This window comes from Amblyomma americanum, chromosome 8 (genome assembly GCF_052857255.1).
Source record: "Amblyomma americanum isolate KBUSLIRL-KWMA chromosome 8, ASM5285725v1, whole genome shotgun sequence".
In the NCBI taxonomy this organism is placed as follows: Eukaryota; Metazoa; Arthropoda; class Arachnida; order Ixodida; family Ixodidae; genus Amblyomma; species Amblyomma americanum.
Window position 1 is genome coordinate 122,984,177 of NC_135504.1, and position 19,615 is coordinate 123,003,791.

The following is a 19,615-nucleotide window of genomic DNA, read 5'->3' on the forward strand; positions in this document are numbered from 1 at the left end:
CTCATCATGATATTGATTTTCATCAATTTGAGTCTAATTTTGAACGTCCTCTATATTTCCGCGAAAAAATATGATTTCAGACAAGAAAACAATGTGGCGGCCTGAAATATTGGGACATTTGGCTCGAAAGGTAATACGGCTTCACCCGTGCAGCAAATGTTGCCATGATATATACATATTAGAGAGAAGGCAAAAAGCAGTTTTGAAAACATGACATGTAGCCCCGCTGCGGTGGCTCAGTAGTTACTGCGCTGGACTACTGATCCGGAGTTCCTGGGTTCGAACCCGGCCGCGGCGGCTGCGTTTTTATGGAGGAAAAACGCTAAGGCGCCCGTGTGCTGTGCGATGTCAGTGCACGTTAAAGATCCCCAGGTGGTCGAAATTATTCCGGATCCCTCCACTACGGCACGTCTTTCTTCCTTTCTTCTTTCACTCCCTCCTTAATCTCTACCTTACGGGGCGGTTCAGGTGTCCAACAAAATATGAGACAGATATTGCGCCATTTCCTTTCCCGAAAAACCAATTATTAAAACATAACATGTATACTGATCGAGAGTACCTACGGAAATTTTCCAGGCGTCTATCTATATATGTGTGGTTACATTTCTTATTCTCCGTTTCCGACATATGTACAGAATCTTTGCATCCAGATGTGATGCACACACTAGAGAGTGAATCTAGCCGTAACAGAAAGACTCTATAGAAAAACATTTTCGCTATATCTAAGCATCAGTATATGTGCGATTTATTTTGTGTCATGCTAAATTTAGACTCACTAGAGAGAGCCAACTTACTTAAGCCGTTTCCTTAATAACAAGACGGCATGATTGTGGCATGATTGTGGCATGATAATAACAAGACGGTGTGATTGTGGCATGATTCGCTAATGATTGGCTTAACTAGCTGTGCTCAGAATCTTCTGCCTATCCTATTTTCTTCTTTTTGCCTCGACTATCGAAGACGCACAGAGAACACACACAAAATACCATTTCCGAAATTAATTGAAGGCTGTCTTTAAAACTTGGACAATGTGGACGTAGCTTGCGGTCCTAAAATGAAGAAACTTTTTGACAGCCTTAACGTGTTGTCGCAAGAAGCTCTTACTCGCTCTGAAGAAGAACCGGAATGCACTAAAAGCGTCGGTGGTTGCAGCAGAGAATTCAATCGAAATTCCATAAAAAAGCGTTCCACGTAGACGGCGAACACACCCGTTGACAAAGAAAGCTTCTTACACAAAGGAAATAGTGCGGTAGCATTCCTTATCGCATTCCTCGTAACGCTACTTGCTCATAGCGTGTAAATGACACAGGGCTGCAATGTAGGAACTCCAGAGCAGCCTGGCTAGAATAAGCAGCTATTCGCGAAGAATGAAAGAGCTCTGTGCAAAAAAGAAGTTAAGGACATTGCTCTTTGAAATCAGATATACCAGAGGTCTTTTCAGGAAAACTTTGAGCGAAAAGAAGCGCCATTCGGTCTCGCGAAACTAAGCATGAAGGCTTCGCGCTTATCGGTGTGCGTATAATAATAATAATTGGTTTTTGGGGAAAGGAAATGGCGCAGTATCTGTCTCATAGATCGTTGGACACCTGAACCGCGCCGTAAAAAAAGGGATAAAGCAGGGAGTGAAAGAAGCAAGGAGGAAAGAGGTGCCGTTGTGGAGGGGTCCAGAATAATTTCCACCATCTGGGGATCTTTAACGTGCACTGACATCGCACAGCACACGGGCGCCTTAGAGTTTTTCCTTCATAGAAACGCAGCCGCCGTGGTCGGGTTCGAACCCGAGAACTCCGGATCAGTAGACGAGCGCCCTAACCACTGAGCCGCCACCGCGGGCCGGTGTGCGTATCTGGAGCGGTTTTGCCAAAAAGATGCTGGCGGATGCCGCATCCGTTAAACCCTCCATATATGGGGCCAGTAGGCAGTATTGCATTGGACCCCCCATCGCGAAATATTACTCTAATAATAAGGTCCTGGATGCGTTCATGTGCAGTTTCTGCAATTCCAGAGTGTGCCTTTAGGTACATAGATTCATGGAAAATTAGTAGACATCGTCTTTTGTGTTTGAAGAGCCAGCTGTGAGGAAAAGTTCCATACTGGCCACTGTGAAGTTATAATATTGAGCACGAGCAGTAGTGGCGAAACATATGCTGACAATAGCAGGCGGTTTAATGTTGTTGGGTTCTTCCGTTTTAAACTTTAATAGCTGGATAAAAAATTTCGCCAATCTTTACGGCGTAACTACGATTCCTCTTCAAGCGAGAGTATATTTGCTAGAACAAAAGCAGCAATATTAGCAATTAGCGAACACGTAATGAGCTAGTTAGGCGGAGCAGGGAGTGATATGGAAAAGGTCCTCCCGCAGCGTTGCGCCACATAATCCGACCACTGCCTACTGCTGCAGTCACCGCATCGTTCGTTGCCGTACGTAGGGAACTATTCTGATGATTTGCTGGAACTGATTCGCACTGTCGTGCATGAAGAGCTTCACCATCTTTTGCGGACCTTCGCAGCCTGCGCTAGGCTCGATTTCAGCTCTGGTTCGCGATATGGTGCAGGAGGCGTTCTAGGATTCTCTTCCTGCCATCGACACACCAACTCTGCCGAGGGACTACCAACGTCCAACTTATGGCAAAGTTGCGATTCATGCGGCTCCAGCTTTGCTGCCTTCAATTGACTCACTGCCTTATGTCCCGCCGCCCTCGCTGCAAACTGTGCAGTAATTCGACAATATTTAAGCACCCCTACGCAAGCCGACGTCTGGTGCACACCTGGCAGTCGGCGCCTCTGCTTTCACAGAAGAGAACCCAGCCATCTCTCCTGCAGTCGTTCTTATCGACGCCTCGGCCTGCAGGGTTTTCGCGCAGATTCGCCGAGACGCCGGTTTTGCTAACAATCCAGCGGCATCGAAGACTTCCTTGCAGAAAAGCGGATTCCATCCCGTACGCCGCATGAGTCGGCGTCATCTTGCCCAAGACGCTCTCCCTCGACCCCAGCTTCCTTCTTGAGTGCGGCACAAGAGCGATCGCCCCAGACTTTGCGGGGAAAGCTGAGACCACCGATCTTCGGGGTCGAGGTAACTGGAAGTCGCTGCGCTTTAGGCCTCTTGTTGCCACCACTTCGTTCCAACCGAGAACTGACGGATTCTCATGCGATTCCGACAACCGCGTTTCTTTGGACATCCCAGTTATTCTTGATGGTCACATCGTGAGTGCGTAAGAGTACAGTAGAGGTACTATTCAATTTACACTGGAAAAACGGCGACTCTTCTGAAAAAAGTGTTCACCCCTTGGTCACTGGTGTATCTTTGTATCGCCGGTCGTCATTACGTTATCACAAATGGCACCTGCACGGCTCGCTTTAAGATTAACGCATCTTCGTTACCCGCCGCGGTGGCCCAGTGGTTATGGCGCTCGGCTGCTGACCCGAAAGACGCGGGTTCGATCCCGACCGCGGCGGCCGAATTTCGATGAAGGCGAAATTCTAGAGGTCCGTGTACAGTGCCATGTCAGTGCACGTTAAAGAACGCCAGGTGGTCGAAATTTCCGGCGCCCTTAATTACGGCATCCCTTATAGCCTGCGTTACTTTGGCATGTTAAACCCTTTAAACCCGCTTCTTCGTTCATCGTAAGTTGCATCGTTATGTGTGATTGTTCCCACGATCTCTTTCTCGGCAAAAACTCTGCGGGAGGGCGGTTTAGTTATCGAGTTCCGCCAACGCATCGTTATCTTCTTGGCCGGCAAAGCCGCCGAACTCTACAGGTCCTGCCATCGCAGTGTCGCACTTTGCGTTTCTACAGGCAGCGTCACGTTGCCGTCATGGAGCAATGTTTTGTTTTAGATCACCTGCGACGACGTGCACTGCGGCGAAGCAGTCGCAGAAGCTAACCATTCACTACCGCTGAGGCAAGACATCTGCGCCACTCGCTCTTACTGACGCTTCGTAGTGGCCGGTCTGTGATCCTTGAAACTAGTTTTACTAATTATCACCGGCACCTTTTCACAGGACTTGCTATCGCTTCTGTCGTGCATGTTGTAGAAGTTCCAATTTCTTTTTGCTCACGCCCCTGTGGGCACTGAAGAACCTTCCCTTGAAAACACCAACAGCAACTGCCAGGGGAAACGACAGACCTTTGAGCAACTGCTGCTGGAATTCAAGCCTTGCTTCGTTTCATCCTCGTAGGTTCGCCTAATGGCCATCACAAACTACCGCATCATCACCTATGATGACACTCGCCCTATACGACAATGCCCTCATCGTGTTTCCGCAGAAGAACGAGTAGTGATCCAAACGCAAGTTCAGGAGATGGTTCACGATGGTGTTGTTCAACGTGCCCAAAGCGTGTGGCCTCCGCATGCGCACCTTGTTAATAAGAAGAACGGCTCATTCCGGTAATTTACAGGCTATTAAAAATTGAAGAAATTGAAAAAAAAAGATTTATATCATTTGCAGCGCATTGATGCCTCGCCGGACTGGTTCAAGAGTGGCTATTGGCAGCTACTTGAAGAGTGGCTATTGGAAAATTGAAGTAGACGAACGGGAGCGCGAAAAACCGTTTTTTTGCACTCTACATGATTTCTATGAATTCAAAGTTTTTTTCCTTTTCGCTTCTGCTCTGGCCAGGCTACGTTCGAACGGATGATGGACACTGTCCTCACAGACCTCAAGTCGTAAAGCTGTCGTTTGCACACAACGTCAGCGTTTTTTTTAAACGTTTGAGCTACATCTTCAGCTACTTCTGGCTGTCTTCGAAGCCTTTTGTTCGACTTTCTTCGAAGCCTTTTGTTCGACTTACTTTACGCCAATACCTCAGAAATACCATTTTGTGTAACAACAACTCAAATTTATGGGTCATCATGTGAGTTCTGAAGCTCTTAATGAGTGTGGTCTGACCCAGATAAGGCTTCCACCGTAGTGCTTTACCTTGTTCCTAACTGACTAGAAAGCTGGCCAGTGCTTCCTCGGTCTATGTTTATAATATTGGAGGTTTATTGCTGCATTCTCCAAGATTGCGGAGCCGTTCACGCCACTCACGAGGAATAACACCTTCATTCGGACCAGTCAGCAACAGACGGCTTTTTCTATGCTCCGCCAGAGCCTTAAAACAACTGTTCTTACGCACTTCTGCAGAGAGGCCGGCACCGAAGTAAACACCGACGTCAGCAACATTGGCCTCAGAACTCTCCTTGCACAACAAGAAGACGGCCCTGAGAGAGTAATAGCCCAAGCTTGCTGCACTCAGTCAAGCGCCGGAAGTAATTCCTCTGCCTAGAAAAAAGAATGCCTTGGAATTCTGCCGGCCACCATGAAGTGTTCTTTTCCGCATGGAGGAAAAACCTGGCACCTAGTATTGCCAATTAGCGCAGAGCTGATCTTGGAAAACGATGACGTTGCACTTGCGCTACCGCGTGTCGGCCGCCATTGTCTTATCGTCTTTCTTGCCTGGCTCCAGGTAGAAAAGCAATCCTCAATAATAACTACCTAACAATACCCTGAAGTTTGAACATTTAATGACGGATTATAGAATTATCTCTTGGTAGAGATCACTTGCCTTCACTTTTTAAATTTCCATATAGTACACAAACTGGAGCCTTAAAAAAGTTTATTTGCAAATAGTTGGCCAGTAATTTCTACTGAAATACTTCCATATGAGCCATGTATAATAAAAGAGTGTAATAGATAGCCTATATGACGCATAGAAAACGTTCAAAAATGTGTATGCTTTCCGTGATTTTTCTTAAAGATTTTTGTCTGATTTCCAGGTGGCTCTAGTTTGTTCTGCACGACGTCGTGCAGGGTCTGTATGTATTCCGAGCTGAACATCTCGGTTTTTCCGCATTTACTGCGCATAAATTTTATGTGGTTCACATATGTGACCTGCATAACCCACGGTATCAATATGAGATTCCGTATAAGTAATGGAGAAATAGTGCAGATTTATTTGCATCGCAATACAGTGCGTTAAACCCCAGAGAAATGTCAATAAAACGAATATTGCTTTTCACCTGTATATGACAATATATTTTACGTTCATAGAGAGCGGGAGCATATCCACCTTATTTGTTCCAAAAGACTTCAAAGTTCCAAAAATATCCGCTATGAGAAGTTAGACGGAATGAACAGGAAGAAAGAAAGAGAGTGATACCAAATCACCAGAGTGAAATGATTTTGGTTTATGAGGGTTTAACGTCCCAAAGCGACTCAGGCTAAGAGGGACGCCGTAGTGAAGGGCTGCGGATAATTTCGACCACCTGGGGTTCTTCAAAGTGCACTGACATCGCACAGCACACGGGCCTCTAGAATTTCGCCTTCATAGAAATTCAGCCGCCACGGCCGGGGTCGAACCCATGTCTCTCAGGTCAGCAGCCGAGCACCGTAACTACCTAGCCACCGCGGCTTGTCAGAGTGAAATGAAGGGGTAGAATACGGGCGATAAGAGGTTAGAGAAATGTTCGGTGATGAAGTTTTAGGGGCTAATAAGAAAGAATCCAGACGGATATTGACCGAGCAGGGAAACTCGAGAAACCATACTGCCAGCAAAAAAAAATAGAGAAATGAAGATATTTTTAATATGGTTAAACTCGCGTCGATGAAACAAAAGAGGAAGTTTGAAGGTCGATGATTATGATAGGGCGGAACTCTAGATGGGGAAAACGTACAGAGTAGGGCATATCTCGATGGCATTGGACTTCGTTCAGGAAGCAGTATTTTCAGACTTTGTGGTCGGGAGAAATAGAAAAAAGAAATAAAATGAACCAATGATTTTTCCGTATATAATACGCCGCTGAGATCCGCATACTTGGAACGTGTCTTGTCGGGCAAGAAAGCAAGGCATAAACCGAAAAAGCAACAACTCGAAAATTTGTGGACTGTGATAGACCGCCTAGGGTCACAAAAGCTGCAGCCCGCGTCTCTGGTTCAGGTGGACAATTTTCAACGACGTTAGTTCATTCCTAAAATCAGATATTCGTCAGCCAATTTGCAATCGTACGGTTGCGAATTATACCGGCGAGCACAAGCACGAGCCTGTCAAGGTTTGTTGTTTTGCTCTGAGAGCTTCTAGAATTTGGCATTGAGTTTACACACGTCAACTTTACCGTGAAAAAGAGTGTCATATCTTTAGGAACCATACCTTGATTGTGTGTGAAATTAAGTAATGTCGCCCTAAAACTAGGTACCTCATTCACGACTAGTAGAACTGATCGAAGTTTGAAATGAGGGAGTACGCTGGGAGGCCCAATGCTGATATTATTCAGCATGAAATTGGGCCGAGAAAACGTGTCGTCGAAGAGCCACAGTGATTGCCCACAGGAGGTTGCTGAAGAGACGTACTGCATAGGGCAGTCAAAAAAGAACTAAAAATTTTAATCTGAGAACACACGACATAATGAAGCATTCTTACCTCTTTTGTTTCTAAGCAAAGCACAGAGCTCGCCTAAAGAAGGTGCTCTAAAACTTCACTAATGCCTAAATTTTTAAGCACCAATTTCTTCTGGTAGACACGTGGCCACCTGCCCGCTCCATTTTCCGCGTCGATGTCAGTGCTGTATTTCATCAGCCAATACTGCAACTTCATTCTTAAACTTACTGAGGAGCTTGCACTACTCCTTGTGAGCCTGTACTGCTTGTTTTATCATCGATTAACATGAATTGCCTCAGGAAAAAATGAATGACCACAGAATGCTCTTCTATTCTGTACATTTCGAAGTGGGTGGCCACCTTGTAGCTACTCGGGGGACAAAAGTTTTCTTCCCATGCTGACAGATCGTGTAGCTCTGGACAACTCCACGGCTGATATGAAGATATTGTCAGTAAAATAGTGCATTTTAATCAGAACTTTAACGGCCACTTATAACTTACTTTTTTGGCTAACCATCATACAACTGGTAGTAAACGCATACGCGGAAGTGATTAAAACAGTTGCGGAGAAAAGTCGTAACTGATTCTCAATAAAAAAATAATCCTCTCAACCATGCTGTAAGCTCCGCTCCGGAATGAATGGAGGTTGAAATAATAAAAAGGACGAAAAATCGCTCCCTCTCTCCATTTTTCCTCTATCATGTGCGGCTTTGATATATCGGCACAGGGCGCAGTTAGGGCTAATTTTGAGGCTTCACTAACTTTGTTCCTTTTCACGCTAGAGCATCCGATTTAACATGAAGGAATCAATGGCCACGGTTTCATCAATGCAATTTTCTCTCTACCAGAGTAGCAAGCTTACTATGTGTATGGTTCCTGAAGCCGCCATTCTCAACGGCGCGGCTGCCGATGTTGCGTCAGTGGCACGATTAGGCCCAAAAATTTAATAGTGTAGTTTTCTGGGCCGGCCGGTGGAGCGACATAACCAAGAAAACTTTGCGCAAACCACGACGAACACGAGGCAGAAACACGCACACACACACAAGAGCGTTCGTTTGTGTGCGTGTTTCTGCGTCCGTCCCGTCATGGTTTGCTACTTTCTTTGATTGCACCCAAAAACGGCACGCCGTAAAGACGCTTACCCGTTACTGACTCCTTACTAGTCGTTAAGAGCTATCTCAACTTAAAGGAGCAATCATAATATAAAGTCATAGTTCATTAGGTCATCTGCATGCTCATCCACATCCGAAGAGAGCTGGCGGATCAGGCCTTCTTTTACCGCGTTGCAAAGCGCAATTATGCAGAGTTGTCACCACCCAGAAACGCCACCACCGAGGCAAAGCGCGATGCATTCGCAGCCCGTCCGCAATTTGGTGATAGCCGTGGACCAGGCCTCCTCCTGCCTTTATCTAAGAGCTCGTTACTTTTGTGGCTTGGATACGTCCCAAAGCGAGTTGTCAGCTCCGTTTCTTTGTGTTTTAAACAGCAAGCGTACTTGTCCATACATTTTCTTTTCCCCTTGTACTAGCAACATTGATACATACTGCACCGTGTACAGTATTCTCTACGCTGTGTGGCCAGTCGAGGAAAAAAAGTGCTTTTGCCTCAATTTCACCATGCTCTAAGAAACCACGCCCATCATAATAGAAAAAACGACGCCGCCCCTGTGCGTGGCTCTGTTTGTATTACCCTCATGATGCAGTGCCGTCATTTACATTATCATGAGGCGAATTTCGGTTCCTTGAAGGACATGTGCGTCTTGCTATCTCGTATGACTCTCATGAAAATAGGCAGGAAAAGTATCGGTGTATTTCTTGCTACACCTAGACTACTCCACTGAAGGTGCTGGAGTGCTTACGTCATAGCACAAAGTTTCAGCGTGTAATTTTTACAGGTAAGTCGAAGTGGTCGTTCCTTCTCGAGCTCTGGGCGAAGTATGGAGGCATTGCGACCAGCTGGAGTGTAGGCAACGAGCACATGCTTGAAAAGAGCGTATCCCATGCGGATAGGCTGGACAGCTGCAGGGCGCATGCCGAGCGAGTTTCACGGAACGAGCGCACGGTCACGTGAGGCAGGGCATGAAGTAGGCAGTGATAGAAACGTTGACCCTAGCTTTTACGCAAGCACCATAGAGGCCTTTAGCATAGCGTTTACAGCGACCGCGACCGTATCGTAAGGCGCCAATGCTGAGGCACTGATTGGTCAACATTACAAATGTGAGTGGTACAAAAAAAGCCGTTTAAAATATCTATAGAAGGGTGTTTTGTTTTTTAATAAGAATAAGCATTAAGAATAAGTAATACGCATTCTTCGCTCCGAGTTGTATTTTCGCTGTACGATCACAGTAACGCACCTTCCATCACTCAAAACTGATTACTGATCGCCGTCGTCATTTGAGCAGCTTTGCACTCGTCACTCTCGGATCACAATGGGCGTGTTCTGCTTATTACTAGAATATACTAATGGTACTTGCATAATGTCTCGTCGGCTGCGAAGAAGGCTTCTCTATTTTATAACGCGGTGGTTTAATGGTAAGGCGATAAGAAGTGGTAGAAAGTGCATCAATGCAACCGAGATAGTTTTCTTTCGCTAATACTTGGTGCTACAAACGTCACGTGTTGTGTTTAGCCGACGTGTAAATACATCCCAATAGCGCAGAACCCAGGAGTCGTAAACACTCACGGAATAACACTAAACAAGTGTGCAAAAGCCGACAAGATGAAGGGAAATGCACTAAAAGCAAAGAAGGCGAAACACGCTTTCTTCGTAAGGAGTGTGTTTGTGCAAGGCGTGATCCCCATTTCCGGATGCAATCTCGAATTCTCTTTTGCCTTCCTGCATCCGATCCCGGCAACAATGGATCGTCTTCACGGTCGAAGTCTCAATAGAATATCTCTGTGATCAATAATCCTCCAGTGACGCTAATATAAGTAGCATTCTGATCTCTTTCATCTATTAAGCGCCGAGGGTTCATTGAAGTCACAGCGCCATTAGTCAGCCGTGTTCGCATGTCGTCGCTGGCCACATGAAATGCGTAGCGTAATTTTTTCTCGAAAAACAGAAAGATTGCGAAAAACAAAATGGGAGGTCCAAAAAAAGAAATTATCGGTGCTGGGTCTCTAATGTCTGTCGTATGAAGGCCTGCCTCTCTTGCATGAAAACTACGCGAAACAAGTACAGAAAGCTTCATTATTCTTTTGGTAAAATAGGAATAGACTTTACCAGTATTTATTCTTTTTTACACATCGCCTTTACTAAAAGTAGCTGCTCTATGACTTTATCTGCGGGTATGCCTTGCCTATATATATATATATATATATATATATATATATATATATATATATATATATATATATATATATATATATATATATATATATATATATATATATATACGTATTTTATTCCTTTGAGTGCCTTAAGTGACAAAGATAAGTGCTTTTTAGACTATATATAAACTGCACTTGGACCGAAGCGGTGACCGAGTGGTATGAGCATCCGTCCCGCATGCGGGAGATGCGGGGTTCGATCCCTATTACCGCCACGTTCCAGCGGTGATACATTGGGTACAATTAAGCTTCCCCTGGCATGGTGCCGGGATTCTTTAGTTTGAAATGCTTGGAAAAGGGGTCTTTTACCCCACGTTGAGAAGACGAAAAATACCTCGCTCCATGGCGCTCTTTGGCCGTAGCAGCCCTTGCGCCACCAAAATTCGCAATCATCATAAAAGCTGTTTAGAAGGTTTTGATTAATGTCCATCATAATTCACCTACCTTGCATTACAAGAAAACAATTGCGTTTTTAGCTAAATAATTAGTAAATGCGAACGCATTTCGCTGCTCAAGGCAGAGGAGAGCTGTTCTAAAGAAAGCAGCAATAGCTTTATAATAAAGACTATCAAAAACAAGGAGTAGGGCCGGTATTACATACCCATTGCTTGTGTCCTTGTTTGCAAAACTTTATTTAAGGTTTATTGCACCCTGTGACGAAAAACAGCAGAGTCACAAGGTGAGTCGTCAATTTGGCACAGGAACACACATTGGTCAAAAAACAAAACGATGAAAGAATTGTGCATCTCTCAAAAAAATACAAATCAGTTCTGACAAAGTTCAACATAAATATATTCTCTTAGAACGTAATCTACACAGCCGTCTTTAACTACATAGCCTTCATGAAAAGAAATGCGTTATCTTATCATCGAGACATGTCAGGTTAAATGCGCTTCAGAAGTCACTAGCAGCACTCCGGAACATCCGGAAAACGAATTCGAGATCCCATCAACCAAAATTGAATGACAGGAAAAAGCATAAATCATTGCTAGTGCTTACATGTTTATTTATTTTATTTATGTACATACTGCAGACCATGGTTAGATCCAAGCAGGAAGGGCAGGTGCACAAAAAGCAAAAGTATAGCAACAAAAATACAACAATACAGCAAAGATAATGTAGTAAAACAACAATACAGCAATGCAAGACAAAGCAGAAAAAAATACATAATACGCAATATCAAAGATGGATGAAGAACGCGTCTGTTTTTCAGGGTTGATTTGGTACGGTTAATGAGTTCCAGTCAGATATAGTGCGTGGGAAAAAGGAAAACTTGAACGAGTTAGTCCGGGCAAAATATGGTTTTAAAAGAGCTTTGCGATAGTGTCGTGTATTCCGTATTGGCATTGGGGAAAGGTAAGCAGAAGGGTCAAGTCTGAGTTTATTATTAAGAAGTAAAGAAAAAAAATGTTACAGACAAGTATGTTCTATGAGTGCCTGATTTCATCTTGATCCAAACTATGTTTTCATGGGTTGGTGTTTTTTGCCTTTATAAGGAACCGGCTCAAAGATGAACCTGCTATTGTGTCCATATCTTCATTATAATCTAAATTTTAGCAAAAGTTTGAGCTCACTAAATGACCTTATCTGCTTTCGTTATATTTCACCCATTAAAAGCAAGCTGTGTTTACCTGTCTCATGATATATCTGCAGGCTGAATGTAATGGAAGCGCATGTTCCCCACGCAATAAATAAATGCGCTCTGTTACTTCCAGAAAATCAAAAAGTGCGCGGCGTGTTTTGCTCAAATTACGTAGCCGTATATTTTAATGCTTTCCTTTGAATACAAATTGCTTTCTGGCGCAATAGAAACAGAGGATAGTGACAGTCTATTCCAGCCTAAGAATTTCTTTCTTTCCGTGCTTAACAAAGAATTTACATTTCCAAATCCTTTCTTTCTCTGTGATTTGACAACAAAGCACTTGATAAACAGCCTGATAACTAAAATTGCTTCGTGCATATCAGCCATGGCATCAGAGGCAACAGAAATTAATTCGAAAATATCGTAGGAATAAATCTGGAAATAAATTCTGCAGTATTGTTGGCCGCTGCAAACATTCGGTGACGCCTCTAACGCAAAAAAAAAATATTTTGTCTGACGAGACAAGGCCAAGTAAGCAGATAGCGCCCGAGCCGGTGTGCTTTGAAACAATAAGCGCAATAAGAATATTGTAATTGTGCATTGATCAACACATGCCACTGACCTATAGAAGCCTATTAGAATGCGCAAATGCGTTCATCCGATTTTAAATAAACAAATTGACGACAGGGTCACCATGAAATCCTTCAGTAAAGCCATTTCACGCTCCTCAGTTCCTTCTCGTCAAGTAAGGCATAGTGAACAGTGTAGTTTTATCTGAGAGTACCATCCCTTTACCTTACACCAAATGGAGTACATTTCGGCATAAAACGGACATTACTCACAGTAGCCCGCTGTCGTTCCTACCTTCTCCATCAGGAAGTTATCTCAAAGAGCGGCGGGGTGATGGCAATGAGCCCTTTCAAGAAACGCAACACAATGGCCTCTATGCTGCGCGAAAATTTTGTTCAGAAACGGCTGACTTCGTATCGTGTTGCCCGCCAAGAGGCTCGTGATACAATGGAAAAGAAAACAGGCCGCGGAGCAGCGGCCGGAAGAAACACATGGTAGGTATTGTGCCGTGACTGAACGGAGAAGAGTTCAACAATCGTTTCACTCGGCAATCACTGCCTCGAGTTCTTGAGTTTAGATGAAGGGCCATATCGACTTTTTTGCATATTCCGCACCTGGCACTTTTAATATGAAGGCAGTTTTTTTTATTTTCGGGCAGCGGCTTTTGCATTCGAATCCCATTTAAAGGCCTGTTATACGGCTTTGCATCAGGCATTCAATGTGCCTTTTTTCACGGTGCAATAAATTTTTCTACAGTTTGATTCTGCGCACTATAGTTGTGTTCCTTCTGAAGCATGATTTCAGATGCGTTTGGAAGTTTAAAATTCATCCACTTTAGCTGCAGGTACAATGAATCGCCTCAATCAATCGCACATTGATGAAGTACCCTTTGCCAAAACAATGCAATGCCGGTTTCGCCCCCAGCATGAAATTCGCCTGCTCATTCTTTCTCATTTCCCCTAAAGCCAAGCACATTTCGTTTTCCCTTTGGACGGAGGAATAAGGCCTCTGTTGTGCATTTTGTCATTGGCCATGTTTATTAGGATCATTCCTGGTCCGCACGGCACCATTCTACTAGAAATAACTGCCTCTGTCCTTCATTTAAACGTGGTACAATCTAGTCCGGCTAACTGTGAACGCAAATGTACACGCAAGCACTTGCGGAACACTCTGCAGAATAACGAAAAATTTCTTTGTTCGCCGTGGTGTGAAATAAATGAAAGGCCTGCTGAGTGAACTGCTGAACTAGCACCTGCAATGACATTGCCCTTGAAAGCGATGCAGTCTAATTTCACCCGCTTTGCTTCAAGCAGCACTTGACCCCATTTTTCAGCAACATTGTTACAGATGCCGAGTCCAGGGACCTGACTCGCCGGCTAATGCTTTGCGGATGGCAGTATTGATTAGCAGTTATTCGTATGGATAGAAACACCAACTGTGTTGATACGAACACTGCACTGGAGCTTCATCGGCAGGACTTCCGTAGGGGATGCGATAGATGAAATCGCAACGCAACAGAGGCAGTAGTAGAATACTGTTGCATGCCATGACGCCGCTCGTAGATGGATTTCGTTTCGAAGGAATGTCGACAGGTGGCGCATCGAACGAATTATTTTGGCGACAGTAATAATGAAATTGGGAAAGCATGCACGCGGTCACCTAAGCGACAGAACTCAGCGGAGAGAGACGGGACATGGAAAAGCCTACCGTCGATGACGTCATCAGAATAACTTGGGTGCATTGCGGCGTGCTCGAATCGACGCTCGTGTCTATCCCACTCCTTGTTACCTTGTTAATTACTTTTTGAGGGCACTCATGTTTTTCGACATACACCTGACCAGAGCGACCAAAGTTACATGGATGCAGCTACCGTATTAATGCTGTTCTTTTTTTTAATGACGGTTTGAAGTCTTCATGACCGCACCTACAGCACTATGACTCACACCGAGCAGGACATTTTAATCAAACATGCCTTCTCTGTCGAGATTTGAATTTTTGAGGCTTAGGATACAACTGAAATGGGCGAAGTAGCATAAAATACGTGAAACACGGTTACATTAAACTTAGGCTTTGCAGTCGGCATATTTCTTTCTACGGGGATGCTGAACTAATCAAGTTTTTAATTTTTAATTCATACTGGGAAATGGGACAAGTTCCAGACAGCCGAAAGATGGCTGACGTTTGGTTTAATCCCAAACACATGAAGTCTGTTAATGAGGACAATCTTTCATCTATTTCACTTACGTCTTGCCTAGGGAAACTCCTCGAGACGATGATTAAGACCAAAGTTTCTTGGTTCCACAACAAAAAGAACCTGCTTCCAAATGTATTCCTGATTTTAAGGAACACTTGTCCACCCATGAAGTTATGACACAAATTCAGAAGAACTGAAACACAAAAGCAGGGAGGAAGTCAGATCAATCCTCACAGTAGACCTTAAAGGCGTGTTCGACAATTTTACCATTGGAAGCAAAATTGACTGTCTAGAACGAATTCGTAATGGTCGGCCAGCCTTCAACTTCAATCAGAACTTTCTGAGAAACAGAATCGCAGTAATAAAGGCGGGCAGCTTAACTTCGAAGAAGTGTAAGCTTTGAAAAAGAGGAACCCCACAGGCAGTAGTGCTCTCACTCCGGTCGTTGAACCTAGCCTTTATTAATTTACCAGAAGAATTGCACGAAATCTGAGGTATTCAATAAGGCTTGGATATAAACGACATTACTACTCCGTGCATCGTAAGAACTCCGCAGGAGGCCGACGCGATAGATCAGTGGTTACGGCACTCAGCTGTAACCCAGAAGACGCGGGTTCAATCCCACCCGCGGCAGTCGAATTTCGATGGAGGCAAATTTATAGAGGTCAGGGTACTGTGCGATGTCAGTGCACGTTAAAGAAATCAAGGTGGTCAAAATTTCCGGAGCCCCTCACTACTGCGTCCCTGATAGCCTGATCATACCCAACAAGTATGGACAAAAGCATTTTTGAGGTGAAAGCATTTATGAACGCAACTTTTTGATATAATTAATATATGACTTCACTATAATGATGCGCAGATCACCCGACGGCAGTCTCCAGTTTTTTCTATTGGCGTTTTTGCTATCATCAAAAGCGTTAACCATTGGTTTTCTATGCCACTCTTAAGTTCGATGCGACCAGTGGTAAGAATTTAAAAGAAATATTTCGCTACATATGAGAAGAAAGAACCGTTGCCTTTAATACCTTTCATTTAAAATCTTACAATTTGCCAAATTTCAAAAATGTGGTCTGAGAATGTTGGAGATGTCTCTTTGGGAACTTGAACTCCATAAGCCATAAAGCAAACCAGAACTCTGCAGTCTATGACCAGGGCTCTGAATGAGGCCACAAAGGACCTAGAGGGGTGCGATGAGTGCTTCAACCTGACCTGGGCTGCAAAAATGTTTTATTGCTCTCACTGGAGTCAAGAATCTAACCTTTGAGATGAATGTGAAGTCTCGATAGGAGACTATCCGGTATGAAGTGCTAAAAATCTGAATTTTTTTGCCTTAAAATCAAGGCGAACAAAGGTAACAGCTTCGCCTTATGAAAGCTAAAGAAACAGTTGAACAACTTACTAGGATTATCTGCCGCGTTAGTAGCAGAAGGCACGGAATGAAAGAAAGCGTGCCTTCAGAAAATTCCATGCCTTCGCTGTATGCAGAATCACGTAAGTGACGCTACATCTCTCTCTCAAAAAGACAAAAAGAGAGATCTCGTGAAGCTGAGTGCAGTCATCGGGAAAGCCCGAAAACAAGCCTTCGGAATTCCCATGCACACCCGAAGCCACCTACTCATGATGCTCGGCATGCAAAACAAGGTGGAGGAGTTAAGGCACACAGAAGTGAAGTATTCAGACTCGTATCCAGTACAACTGGAGCGAAGCTTCTTGAGAGACTGAAAATACCATGCTCCCGGCTACGATGGAGAAATCGGATAGTAACCGAAGATGAGAAAGAAAATTCGTGTTAACTCTCGTCCCCACAATATACTTCCTACTTACATCAAGGGAAGAAGAGGAGTTATGGCAAAAGAACAGGAGAGGACATTTTAGTTCAGCCTTAACTGTATAACGCGATAGCACAAATGTGTTGATGCAAGCAAATGCGGAATGGGTCATTCTCTACTTCACATTTATAGATCCCCGGGAGTCGTCATAACGCTGCTGGCGCAGTGGTGAACCGGTTAAGTGATGTGCCACTGTCTCAGGAGACGGCTGTTTTAAACACAGCCACCGCTGGGGCTGGTAAGACCCAGGTTGCTATTCCGGAGGAACGTCTTACGATCAAACATTTATTTATTTGCCCTCTGCCACATACGAAGTGAAGTCGAAGCGAAGGGATTTGAAGCTTGTACGCAGAAGTGAAGTGTGTGGGATTGAACGCCACGCAAACAAAAACGCTCGTCCCCCTCCCGCACAGGGTGCTTTCGTCCGGGCCTTAGAAAATCCTGGCAGCAAGAGGCTCGGTCAGCTTTGCACCGGTCCTCTTACCTTCTGCCTTCTGCCGCATCTCTAGCAGCAGCCAACAGGCCCAGCCGTTACAGTGACATTTACCCGAGCATACCTTTCACGAGAAGCGTTCACGTCGTTGACAACCGCTCCCATGACATACTCGAACGCTATGACGGACAGGTCATGCACGATGGCAGGACAAGCACGCGTAAGAAAAGTGGTATTTGAACTCCTTTTGTTTCTATTATTTTGGAGCTGAAATTCCAGAAATTGATATTGTGCGTTCTAGTTTACAGGAAAAAACGGCTATTTATTCTTTCCGAACGCTCAGACTGCCTTTCTTTGTTGTGCGTCCTCTTTAGTTCTCGGTCCCGCGTTTTGAAGAGAGTGCTTCACTACGCTAGGTAAAGCCGATTTCGCGGTGCGTTGCCACTTGATCTTCAAGTGAGCCACAGGTCAAGTGTGGCTATATACCTCAATATATGTGCTCTACCATGGTGCCGCACCACTTGACCTTGACCTTTGAATTCGGCGGTAGAGGGCGGTAGAATAGGCGCAGCGTTCATTGGTGACCAACCCATCCCGATGAACCATTAATTTAACTGCCACCTGCTAGGGTGGCAGGGTGGGCGCGCTGCCTATCGAGTGTGCGGAACGCACTCTGCGTTACAGAGGCCAAGCCGCGCCTAGTTGTCCCATACACCACAGCTTTCGCTCTCTAGCCAGGTTCGGCGGCAGTTAAACGGCAGGTAATTTTATGGCCTCCGTCATAGTTGAGCTTGCAGGCGCTTGCGGGTGCTACGCTCGCGGGTACTAGTAGTGTGCGGGTTTGCTCCCTTCGTGTGCGATAGTTATTGCGTGTTAGGAGGTCTCGTTATGTGCATTTAATTTTTGCTATGTCAATGCTGGCCTTCTCCTTCCTTTACTGCTCCTGACAATCCCCTCCTGCAGCACGTGACAACGGTGGAGAAGATTTTTAAAGCAAGCCAATGATTCCAGCAGTGACACCAAAAGCAGGAATTCACTCAAAGCCGACGACGAAGGCGCTTTGTCACGGTTGTTACCAGACGCGTGTTTACTACTGACGCAACAAAACAAGTGCGTAAAAGTACATTTGTACGTTATCTTGCTCGCAGTACTTCCTATGTATCCGATATCTGGCAGAACACGGCACAGCACGCATGCATTCCTTCGGTACATTAGTCCACGTATTAACCCACGGATTTACTTTAATCCGTGGATTAATGTACGAATTAATGCAGCACAAATTATCGCCAACTTTCCAACTTTTTTGGGGTGGCAAGGGTTGCAGCGTGTACAAGACCACAGAACCGGAGACTGCACATGCATTCGTGCTGTGGTGTTTAGCACGCGCAGCAGGTGTGAGACAGCCAGATTTTTGTTTGTAATATATTTTTTTCCTATATTTTAATATACAACTTATATTTAACATACGTTGATCATATGTAACATACGTTCTAACATGCTTATATGTAACATACGTTGGTTTCTCCCGGGGGGCGAAATTGATTATATGAGTAATCGTGAACTGTTGTACTGGTCACTGACCAAGGTCAATAAAGATGGAAAGACGTTTCGGGAGCACTATGGCTCAGTTGTTCACTCATGCCTTACAGTTAACAAGAGAGCTTTAGTGCTCCCGAAACGTCTTTCCATCTTTATTGAACTTTGCCAGTGACCAGTGCGAGATCTTTCGGAATAAGACTACTATCATTTGGTACAGAGTTATTTCGGACGGTTTCGTTTTATATGCTTCGACGACCTCTTGGGACTCGCGTTCAGGCTTGCAAGACATTCGGAGCTGTTCGTGAACGTATTCCGTGCGGTTTAACGTTCAGAACTGTTTTTGATGTCCTGAAACTCTGACGGTGTGATAGCAAGGAGAGCTTAGGAGGTTAAGTATGCTGCCCTCGAACCAACGCTGGACTCCACGGCGACATTTTACGGTGTGCAGAAGCGCACTGCTTGTTAAAATACTTGCGCTGCGAAGAGGATGGAGTTTTACGGCCCTCTATAATGCAACGCTGCTACCCGATCAATTTTTTATCTTTTTGTTGGGGTCATTTAGGGTGCCTTCCAGACAGAAAAATTCAATGCAGAAGCAGGGTTGCAGTTCCAAGACCAAATACAATGCTTAGGTGCGTTCAGACTTTTGCTTCATGCTGGAGAGACAACACCACAGTGCCAGTAGAGATAATAGGTAACACAATGATTTTTTGAACCAGATCTAAAAACAACTAAAGCAAGACTTAAAAAGTAGGCCAAGGCCAAACGACAGACTGGCTATT